We start from the raw sequence: 11,547 nt of genomic DNA on the forward strand, positions 1-11,547 counted from the left end.
AGCAGTGAAAATGACCATAAGCAGAAGACATCAGGGCCTGACAAGGTGCCTGGTACAAACTTAGAAGGAGGTACGTGGTTCTCAGGAGCCTAAACTATCTGCAGTAGTGTAATTTTTTTCTTAACCACTGTGTTTCTCTGGCCTTAGAAGGAAGAAAATGTTGGAACAGGCATGTTTAAATGGCTTTACCATGCATAGTCACACGTTCTTCTGTTGCAGATGAACACAAAGTCTGGTTTTTCAATTGCACTTTAAGCTGTCCTTCCCAGTAATTGTAGGTAATTGCATCTGGTTGCTAACCTGAAAGAGCATGGAGTGGCAAAGCAAGAGCTTGCACTTAAAGCAGCAAGTTTGTGTTCTGTGGCAGTGCTTGGGGCTACCTCATCGGGACGTGGCAACATCTGGAGTGGCCAGCGGTGCAGCTGGGTATGGTGGCAGCCCTTCCCATCTGCACTGCAGCTGCTGTCCCAGAGTGTGTCACTGACATCCAAAATATCCCCAGCTGTGCACTCAGAATTGTTGGCTGCCTCATGAGTGACACCAGGGAGGGGTCTGTTAGATGGAAAGCAGCAAACCAAAAATACTCTCTCTGTACTTAGCAGATATCCCGGTGTGTTGGGAAACAGATAAAGCCCAGTCTGCTGCTTCCTTCAGCACTGACTGCTGTGGTAACCTATAAATCACCAGGGTTTATTTGCCCTAATTCTCCTGTCTACATGTTGACATTCTTCAATAAAGATGACCATTTTACACTGTAAATTGTTTGCCAGATCTGCTGAACTTCGCCTCCACAATCCCAGTCCAAATTCATATCCGCAAGACTGTAATGTAAGATGACATATAAGCTCATGAGGATAACTCTGTTATATCCATGCATAATCCCAAATTGCTGTGTTGCTTCCTAACCCACAATCAAGTCTATGGCCCCTGGGGAACAAAGGAGCCACTGAAAACTAATTTATAGGCAAGGGCTGTTTTTGTCTCTTGGTTACTCTAACTGCTTTTTGCAAGGAAAATAGACTCATACAGGAGAAAATGAATTAGTTTCATTTGCAAAAGGAAATAAAATAGCAAATAAAATGTAAAAACAAAAAAAATAAAATAAGATAAAAAATTAAAATAAATAAAATAAAATAAAATAAAATAAAATAAAATAAATAAAATAAAATAAAATAAAATAAAATAAAATAAAATAAAATAAAATAAAATAAAATAAATAAAATATGGTCTTTAGATCTGAGTAGTTGACTCCTTAGCTGCATCGGCCCTGAACTAGGGGGCTAAAAGCATCTGGAATTTTCTGAAAGCACCTGAGAGTTTCATTCAGTAGCACACAATTCTATGGCTGCTCTTCCAAAATTTGCTTAGGCCTTTTGCTCAGTTGTACATTCCACTGCAAGCAGCCCTTAGGTCTGGGTGAAACTTTTAAGAGACTGTTGCAGGAATATGAAGCTAAATTTATGAGAAAAATTAAATATGTTAGGTAGGAAGAGCAATCTCTATTGTTCCATGAAGAAAAAATGTATTGAAGAATTTCATATGCTTCAGGATCATCCTGTCTAATACCCAGGATAATCTACAGATTAAGGATTCCCATTTGCTTTCTCCTAAATTATGCCACCAGTTGAGTTGCCTGTGGGTTAGGACAGCTATCCCAAGCTGCCAGCACTGCACCATCAAGCCTTTGGCTGCAAAAGGCAGAGCAGCAGAATTAGGGTACACTTCTCCCAACCCTCCCATTCCCCAGGAAACAGGTCCCAAACTGAAGCTTTTCTGAGGTCCCAAAACTCTGGAGCTTTCTAAAAAAGCTGTTTTAGGCTAGCAACCTCCTAGGACAAGGCTGAGGGATGAGGGGAATTGTGCAACCACATCAAACCACATATAACCATGGTTAATGCATAACATAAGTTGGTTAATGCAGCTTGGAGATAACAAAGACCAAAGGTGTGAAAGAGTCATTGCTGTTGTGTGTCTTGGTAGGCAATGAAGGAGGCCATGGTGCATTTTGTCATTGCTATGTGATGCTGCAGAATGTAGTTTGCCATTTAATGCAAGCTAATTTACTACTAGCAAATTAATTACCTGATGGCTTGCACTTTTTACACGCCACTCAGCAGTGGCCAGATGGCAGATGTGTCAGGCCTGCTGCTTGCTGTGCTAATTGTCAGCCCTAAAGGCTGCCCAGTCACCACTTCTCTCTCCCCTGCTTGCTGCAGCCCAGCCTTGCTGCTGGAGCCCAGCATTGCCTGCAGCCAGCAAGCTCTTTCAGAGAAGAGGCACCTTCCCAGCTCGTGTTTTGGCTGATTTTCTTGTTGCTGCTCAGATCAGTTTTGGTCCCTTTCAGTACATTCCTGTCAGAAAACCCTTGCAAGCCTCCCCTAACCCCAGGCAGGGGCTCAGAGCATCCACCCCTGCTCCTCCTGCCTCCACCTCCTGCACCTCAGTGTGATTTCAGGACAGGCTGCTCCTCACCTACACCAGTGCTTCTCCTTATGTCTTTAGTGGTGCTATTCAGCACCCCCTGATGAAGCAGGGCTGCTGCTCACCTGGGAAAGAAGTTTCTCACTGCTGCCCTCCTGTCCCACTTCCCATGGGAGCTGCTATGGGGCCCAGACCAAGTTTTTTCCCAGATGGAATCCCTTGTTCAGATCAAAAAGTTCCTTTTGGGCACTCAAAAATCCTTTCCTGGTTTCACCAAACAACCAAATGTGTTTATGCCCCTGTGATCCACAGAGTAACCTCCCCTCCTGCACCCCTCAGTGGTGCCTAGTCCAATTACACTCCTTTTTTTCTTTTTTTTTTTTTTTTTGCTTGTTTTGCTTTATTATTTATTCAGACTTCTGGCAGTAGCTTTAAATCCCCCGTTTTGCTCCTACACTGCTGCTATGAGTAGGAATCAGGTGCTTAACAGGTCTCTGCACTTCTTTAGCATCTGCCTTCATGTGAAAGAGCAAGAGATTACATGCTCTGTAAAAAGCACTTTCATCATCATATTCATTATGTAGGTGCAATTAAACTTAGAAATTCCCCCCGAGAGACCTCAGCTCTGACAAACAACCCTATTGTCCTCTCCACAAAGCAGACAAGTTGTCTTTTAGTCCTTTCACATGGAACTGTGTGCTGTCTGGACTGTTTTCCATTTGCTACCTATGATAACTGCACCCTGGCTCTCAGCTCATTTGCCCAGAGACCCTCACAGCCCCCAGCCCCCCAGCAGATGGGGGGCTCAGATAATGCTGTTTGTTTCAGCTGAAAGGCTGATCCAGAAGTTAGTGCAGATGGTAATTAGTACTTGAGGGAGTGCTGTTTCCAGGGAATCCTCTCATCACTCACTCTGAATCACACTTAGAGGAGGACACTTCACCAGAAACACATTTTCTGCTACTTTTGGATATAAGCTCCCACAAATTAATTATTTGAGTTCATGTGTAAATGCAAGAAGGAGGAATGCAGAACACTTTTCTGAGGTCACATTCTTAAGAAATCTATGCAGACCTGGTCACCAATTAGAAACTGGGTTTATGGAGGTTGTTCAAAGTCTGCACAGCTCTAGTATTGATTGTTTGTCTGGCAAAGTGATAATCAACAGAAAAATTAACTGGGTTTGACTGCAAGTTGGGATTGCCAAGGCTGATGGTGCCCGGGAGCAGAAAAATTAAACTGTTTTATGTTTAGCTGGGGATGCCTCACTTAACCCAACGGGAGCAAACCCGGAGGACTAAAACCAAATGAAAACCAGATCACTGCTTGAGTAGCTGTTCAGTGGCCAGCTACTGCTTTCCTTGGGAAGCAATTCATCATTCCCCTTACATTTTGCACTGCTGGGAGTGAAACATCTCATCTGCTCAGCCAACACTGCCGAGTGGCAGGTGGTTTTCCTGCCACAAGGACACGGCGGGCTCGGTCCTGCCATGGCTGGGCCATTAGGTACAGCTGAGGTACAGCAGGCAGAAATCTGCCCTAATAGCTCTCTTGAGCTGGTGGCAGGACTGCATCTGGTCAGCCTTTTACTAAAATGTGATGAATGACGGTGGAGTGTTTTCCCTGGCAGCTGAAACCTTTTCCAAGATGGAAATAATGTTCATGTTCAGCCACCCAACATATGAGACAAAAAAAAATGGTGGCCTTGTTGAGAAAGCGTGAGCCAGCCTAACTCTGGGGTGAGGTTTCCCACCAAGCTCTGTGCTAATTCAGAAAGCAAGAGCCTCCCCCTTCTATTTGCTATAGACTGTCTGTACTAATATCTATAATACTTATTGTCTTACCTCTGAATATAGAACTTGGCCAACACATTCAAAAAAGCTGGGAAAGGCAAGGCTTGAGTTGTGTCAGTATCTGCATCATGGCCTGTTGCCTAGGTAGCTACATCTAGCATTCAGAGACTTGTTTCTAGGAATTATGAGCTAGGGAGATAAACAAGCTCTTTTAAGGATGCAGTAGAGAAGAGGACTCAAATTTAGTTTGCTGTATTTACTTTGCTGTGCTCATTTAGACATTCATGGTCTGATGATGACCCAGAAACAGAATTCCCTGTGGAAGTGTTTGCCTTGCTCCCCCCAGGCAGCTCTGTGTGCCCAGCCCTGTGCAGTCCCTGGCAGGGACACACACATGCGCACACACCCCAAGGAGATTGCTCTTGCTATGTGGAGAAAAGAGCAACATTCCAGATTGCTGAGGGTGAGTCAGATGTTGTGAGAGGTTATGCAGTTTGCAGGGATGGGGCTGCTCTCCCTTTCACTGCTACAAGAGGATGAGCAGCCCCAGCAGGGAAAGGTGAGAGCTGCACTGCCTGTATCCTCATGCCAGCACTGCTGGCCATTCCCTGCCAGACACACTACCCATCCCTATCCCAAGAGCTGCCTCTCCTTGCCTCAGAGCTCGGGCACCAGTTCTGCTTTTGTGAGATCCCACTGGTGTGAAGGTTCTGATTTTACTGCACATTGACCACCAAACCTTCTGGCCTTGGTTTTGTGCCTTCAGAGCGTGCAGATGCTGCAGTGCAGGTCAGGGTCCTGCCTTGCCAAACAAAGGCAGGTGTCTCTCCTCCTCCAGAGGTGAGATGCTCCAGGAAAAGTGCATGAAGGAAGTATAAAACGTTGAGGTGATGGGGATGCTCACCTGCTAACACAAAGTATCAGCAGACATAATTGGCTGGCCTCAGGCCACTTTACCTCTAAGATGCCAACAGACAGTGGCTCTTTGGACTGTCAGCACAGTGTTCTTGCCCATCAAGCCTCATCTGATTGAAGTAGCACTAGTGCAGTTCCCCTGATCTCAAAGGGCACGGTAGTAATGAAAATGTTTATTCTTCATGGCCCATGAATACATTTCATCACCATTTAGCATTACCACAGATGTAACTGCAGGAAAACCTATTTTCAATATACTGTATGAACTATTCAAGCTTGCTCCACAATTTCTGGGCTGACTTCTGGCAGGTTCAGCCCAACCCAGCAGTTCCCCTCATTTAATTTCTCACCAGAGACATGTGGACATGTCTTTAGCTGCATAAACCTAATTATGCTCCCACAGCCCCAAAACTGACAACTAAATTACTGTTACAGAATACTTACAGAACAAAGCTTAACCAGAAGCGTCACAGCGTGATTTGTTGGACCAGCAGTCTGAAAGGAAAGATTGTTATGCAAATCTAATTTGGAAATCATTAGCAAGAGCGATGCCATAGAACAGAATCCTTTTCTTTTTTAAAGGGATTCCACCTTATTATAACCACATTCAGTTTCTGGATACATTAGCATAAGTAAATTGCAGGAATATGAAGTATTTTTTGTATGGTAGATGGGCTTTTGAAGCTGAAGTTTCGCTCATATATTGCAGTCCTAAAAGCAGTCTTAAATATTCCTTAAAATCCAGCCTCTATGGTAAGTGTGATTTCTTTTCCTTGCAAAGCTGCAAAATTGCTGTTCAGGAAGCACTTGTTTTCAACAGAAAGTTGGAAGTGTTCATAAATTAACTCACACTGAAAATTAAAGGGACCCACCCAGGCTGATCCCAGTCTGTTCTTTGCTCCATCCAGTGCTTTTCCTCCTGTATTTTCTGCCTGACATAATCCATGAAGATCTGCTGCTGCTACACAGAGGTAATGCAACATAATCCTGGAAGAAATAATCTCTGCATGGTTGAGACTTCAGACATACAGATTTGTATGTCTGTCTTTCATGGTTACAAGAACCAATATAGACTCCAGCTACAGAAAGATGAGAGTCTTGGAAACCAAGGCAATGACCCATAGGAAGATAAAGTCTTCTTTGCATGTTTTATCTATCAATAGGGGTAAAGGTTTCTAAGTGAGTTTAAGTAACACTCTTTGCACTCTTCTGACATTATTTATACTTGTTTACATGTGACATTGTGAGGCTTGGAAAAATAAATTAATAGCAGCCCAGTCCTCATGGAAGAATATTGGTCCAATCCATTACCCAGTCACGTAAAACACAAAGATCTTCTTGTTGGGAGCATGGAATCAAGGCCAATATGCTGGTGTGTTGGGTTCTAGAATATGGAGAATTTTTCATCTTTTCCTTACATTTCTAAAGAATACAGGAAGTAGCATCCAACAGATATGAAACAGGAAAAGGAGTAGTTGATTCTTTCAAACCGCAAACCTGTAGACATGAAAATCAGAGACAGCAAGTGCAAAACCCATTCAATAATTATAGAGAATGCAGGAAGACAGGAATATGTATTGGGGTGTTTTTTGCAGTAATTATCAGCACTTCTGTCTTCTAAAAAAGTCCACCGCATTTCCACTAACAGCTGTATCCTGCATTTTCTTGTAGAAAAACAGAAATGAAGAAGCAAAGTTGTAAAACTAGAAGAATTTCTTTAAAAATAGAGTGAAGTAAAATCAAAAGTCTGGGGTTTATTTACTGCAGACAAGGACTTTCCCATAGAAAATCATTGTAGGAAAGCACAGATTTTTGGCATGACACCACACTCCAAATTTTCAACAGCCCTTTTCACTGTGAGTAGAGACAATAATCCTGGTGCAATGTGAGCCAAGCCACTGGCATGCAGCATGATTTTCAGCCTGCCTTTCCTTCCACACTGCAGCTCCAGCTACTGTACAGCTTGGTGAGAAATCTTGGTCCCATGATTTGTTCTGCATCCCTCCAGGTCTCCAGTAGAAACAGGGGAACTAATGGGCAGTGGGGAAAGAATAAAATCACTTTGGAATTATTCTAAATTCTTCCCTGAGTTTTTTATATGCAAATATTTAATTAGGAAATCAGGGATATTTAATACCATGTCCTTAAGCATAAAGTCATACCTAAAACCCCACTGTTGATTTATATTTTCAATTTATGATCAAAAAGCATAATTTTTGCAGCCATAGCTGCATTTCCTCTCCTCCTTCATTCTCTTAACCTAAAAAGTTGGTTTTTTTCTTTTCCAAGGCCTATCCCTGCTCCATGATATCCTCCTCCAGGCCCTGGTCAATCCACATGACTGGCATTTTTCCCCAGGGGACACAGTTAGGTCAGAGCCACCTCCTCATGCCCCAGGGACAGGAGCCCTGGTCTTTCCAGACCAGGAGGCCTGATGTGCTGGTCTCCATGTGCTGCCTTTGGCTTGAGGATAAATATCTGCCTGGAGAGCACCACCATGGACTCTCCAGGAGGATGCTCTCCACCCTGGCTCTAGGAAACCTGGTCCTGGGTCACAACTTTCCTACCCTATAGCAGAGTCTGCTGCCTTCTCCAACACACAGTTTAACTTAGGGTTGAAGTTCAGTGAGACAAGTCATGGACTGTGACCTCCAAAAGAGAGAAGAGGAATTGCTTTTCCCAATTCCCTTTTGCTCTTACTGTGGTTCAGCAAAGGCCTTCGCTTCCATGGCTTTGAATATTTTCTTCCTCAAGAGCACCTTTGTTTTCTGTATGAGACATTTACCTCTTGTGAAACCTCAAAAATTCAGGTGTCTGGAATTTTGGAAAAATTACAGCTTCAGAGAAGCCTCAAGACTAAACAATGAAGTAGGAGAGGAGCTTCCAGGCAGCCTGTAAATTCCTGGGTCAGAGTCTGTAAACTTGTCCAAGTTCTGTACATTTGTTTTTTTCTCCAATACCTGCTTCAGTGCAGTGATAAGTTAACATTTTATGGTGCCTTTGGGCACATTTGTACCCCACAAACCTGTGGCCTACCTGTTATTACCTGTGTCAGACAAGGTTCCCAGCTAATCAGCACCTGCAGAAGCAGAGGACAGATCCATCTTCACCACTGTTCTGAGGTCACAGGAGAAAAACTGGGAGAGACAGTTTTTGCTTTTTCAAGTAAGTTGAGCTTTTAAAATGCAGCAGAAGGAATGATTACAAAGATCCACAGAACCTCTTTAAAACCTTTGCTGTGAATGGTCACCATTAACATCTGTTTGAATGCCACACCTACTAACTCCATTTGTTCCATTTTGCACACACATTTTAGTATGGAAAAATAATGGAGGGTGGTTATTGTTGTTATTAGTGCTGGATTATTATTTTTAATAGTAATAGTATATTGCTGCTGTTGTTATTCCTATTCTTTTTATTAATAAAAATAATAATGTTGTTGCTATTATATTTTATTTCATGGATTTGAAATTTATCCAGATGAAAACCAGTTGTAAGAGAAATTTTTTGTTTTTGGAGAGGTACTGGCAACACACACACACTCACAGAGAGTGAAGGAGCTAGCATTAACTTTTTCAAAACAGAGAGTCTTACAACTACTCCATATAATAAATATTTCAATAAACTGCATTTGAATGCATGCAATCAGTCCAAAACTTCACAGATGTTGGACTTGGGCAGGGTGCATGTGCACACATGACTGGGGAGACGACAGGGGGACACTTGTGTGCCTTCTGCATTTCAGACTTGTTTCAGCTTTAAAGAGAAACCTCTAATTAACAAAATTGAGTTGCTGTCAAATATGTTCTTTTCTGTTGGTTTCTATTTTTAATTCCCACAGGACAGAAATTAAGCCGAAACACAAATTGCAAAATACAAGAATCAGAATATATTAATTCCACCAGCTCTGCCTGCTGCCCTGAAGAGCTCCTGTGAGAAGGCAGAGCAGGTGTCTTCTCTCTCTGCACTTCCACCCACCCCTGCCCTGGCTTTCAGTTGCTTGGAAGGCTGGCTGTGGGAGCTGTGCCTGTGCTGTGCACCACGACCCACAGCAATGTTCTTGTGAAGGTTTTCCAGTTCCTGTGGGACTGTCCAAGCCAAGCAAATGCCTGACTGTTGTTCTGTGGATACATTTCTGCTGGAGAGGGCGATTTTGGGAGTCTGGGCAGTGCTGGGGGCTGTTGACAGGCGTGAGTAACACGCTGACAGCTTTATTCCCATCTGTTAATAGCTGTTCTAGCCCTGGTGAGGCTGCTGCAGGACACTTGCTAAACCTGCTTATTTTGTTTGTGGATCCACCAAGGCTTTCAGAGTTAGTTTACCCACTGTTTTGGAATAACATACCAGTTGGTGAGTAAGCCACTAGAACTGTAAGTTATGCATAAGTGAATGGTTTCACCTCTGCCAGAGCTCTTCTGCAGAGGAGGTAATGTGCTGCTGTCACTCTTTGCAGAGCTCAGCCCGAGATCACAGAGATCAGCTCCCTGGCCAGCTATGCCATCCTCTTACTTACTCAGCAAAATTGCTTTTATATGTCTGCCCCAGTCACATTTCTCTTTGCTTAGCTCATAAAGAAACCCAAATAAATCTCCCTTGAATCCAAATTCACAGGTTCTAGGAACTGGTTCAGTCAGCAGTGTCTGTGCCCTTCTCTGCTGGGAACATGCCTGAATTATCCACCTGCTTCCTGGCTCTGCCTGTACACTCAGAAACCAGAATAACCCCAAAAGCTAAACCCTCAACAGTGTGATCCCACTGCACTTCTCACTTAATCCTTTACCACAGACATTCCTCACTCTTTGCCCCGTGCAATGCCTTTGCATGATGATTGTTAGAAGAAATCGCTGTAAGACACACTGAATTAAGGACTGCTTATGGTGACCCCCATACCTCTAGAAGACAATAAAAAGACTTATTAATAACAAACTTGATTGATGGGATGAGAAGGCTTTGTTAAAGAAATTTCTCATTCATTAGTTGATTGAGAGATCTAGGAACCACAGATCATACTGTGTTTGCTGGGGCTTAGCCAAAGAATGAGATGAAGATGGTGACATTTCCACCACAAAATATTGATTTCAGCAATACTTAGATCATACTTAGACCAGCTGTGGAAATTTTCTAGCAATAGATGCAAAAGCATGGGGTATTCAGGATACCAAAATTAATAAGTGTTATCACCATACCATGAAAACAGATTTGTGTCCCACTTCACATCGCCCTTCCCTGGTGTGATCATGATAATCTTTCATAAAACAAAGCTAATCTAAGTCCATCCTTTCACTTTATCACACAGATTATGAGATTTTTCCTTTATCCATGGTGCTCAGTGCCTCTGCCTTAGGGTATCAATACCAGGCATGCACCAAACCTATTGTGAAATCTCTCCTTTGGCCCCTCAGACTTGGAGAGCTCAGGGAAAAAGGTGACAGATTCTCAGCGTACTTTAATCTCTCAAGACAGATTCCCAGTGTACTTTAAGCTTGGGGGGTGTGGTTGCACTGTACCTACTAATCATTTGTAGATCTTCTTTCCCCCAAAAAAAAGAGCAACAGGTGAAGCTGTTGAAACAAAAGGCAGCCATTTTATTCTGACTATTTTAAAGGTTAGTTATTTTCTCAGCCAGGCTACAATTTTAGCTATTCAGAGCAGCAATTTCTGTGTTTGTTGCAGAATTGCAGCAGGAATGGTTTAGCCACTTGTATGCTTTGAACAGTGATTTTTATCATGTGAGAGCACCATAAAAACTCCGTGTTGCTGCTGCATCAGCTGCTGTTACAACTATTTTAAGGCTTCATTCCCCTGAGGTCTCATGAGGGAGCCTGGTCACCACCTGCACCCCATGATTACAAGTCCCAGGAGATGCCCTCAGCACAAATCTCTTGCTCTGTGTTCTCCAGCTTTTTTCTCTTGATGCAGCTCTATTTATTTCACCCTTTGCACTCAGTCATCTCTCTGCTGGGGTGACTTGGAAGCAGAAAGGTCAGTTTTGTACAACCAAAAGTAATTAATTAGATCAGTCTCTGGAGGCCTTTTTTGAAGGGAAAAATACCTCCTGGTACTAATCTGCTTCAGTAATACAAATTATGTATTTCTGGTTCCTCTTCTCAGATGCTGTTTCTACTCTTTTGACACCTCTAAATAGGGAATGTACAGTGCAGCAAACAGTCCAGGTTAGGCTGTAAGCTCCTGCTACATCATTAACCTTGGAAGGAGATCTAAACTTTCACCCTTTCCTATCTACTTTAAATAATGCTCCAATTTTTGTATAAAAGTCCATCAATGCCAGGTAAAATTCCACATCATGGAGCCATTCAGGCTACTACATCATAAAACTACTGCCATATCCACAGGTCTCTTTAGATCCTCCTTCTCAGTGGATCCTTTTTAAGTAGCAGCAGTGGGGTCATGAAAGCAG

The sequence above is a fragment of the Serinus canaria genome, chromosome 2 (genome assembly GCF_022539315.1).
Source record: "Serinus canaria isolate serCan28SL12 chromosome 2, serCan2020, whole genome shotgun sequence".
In the NCBI taxonomy this organism is placed as follows: Eukaryota; Metazoa; Chordata; class Aves; order Passeriformes; family Fringillidae; genus Serinus; species Serinus canaria.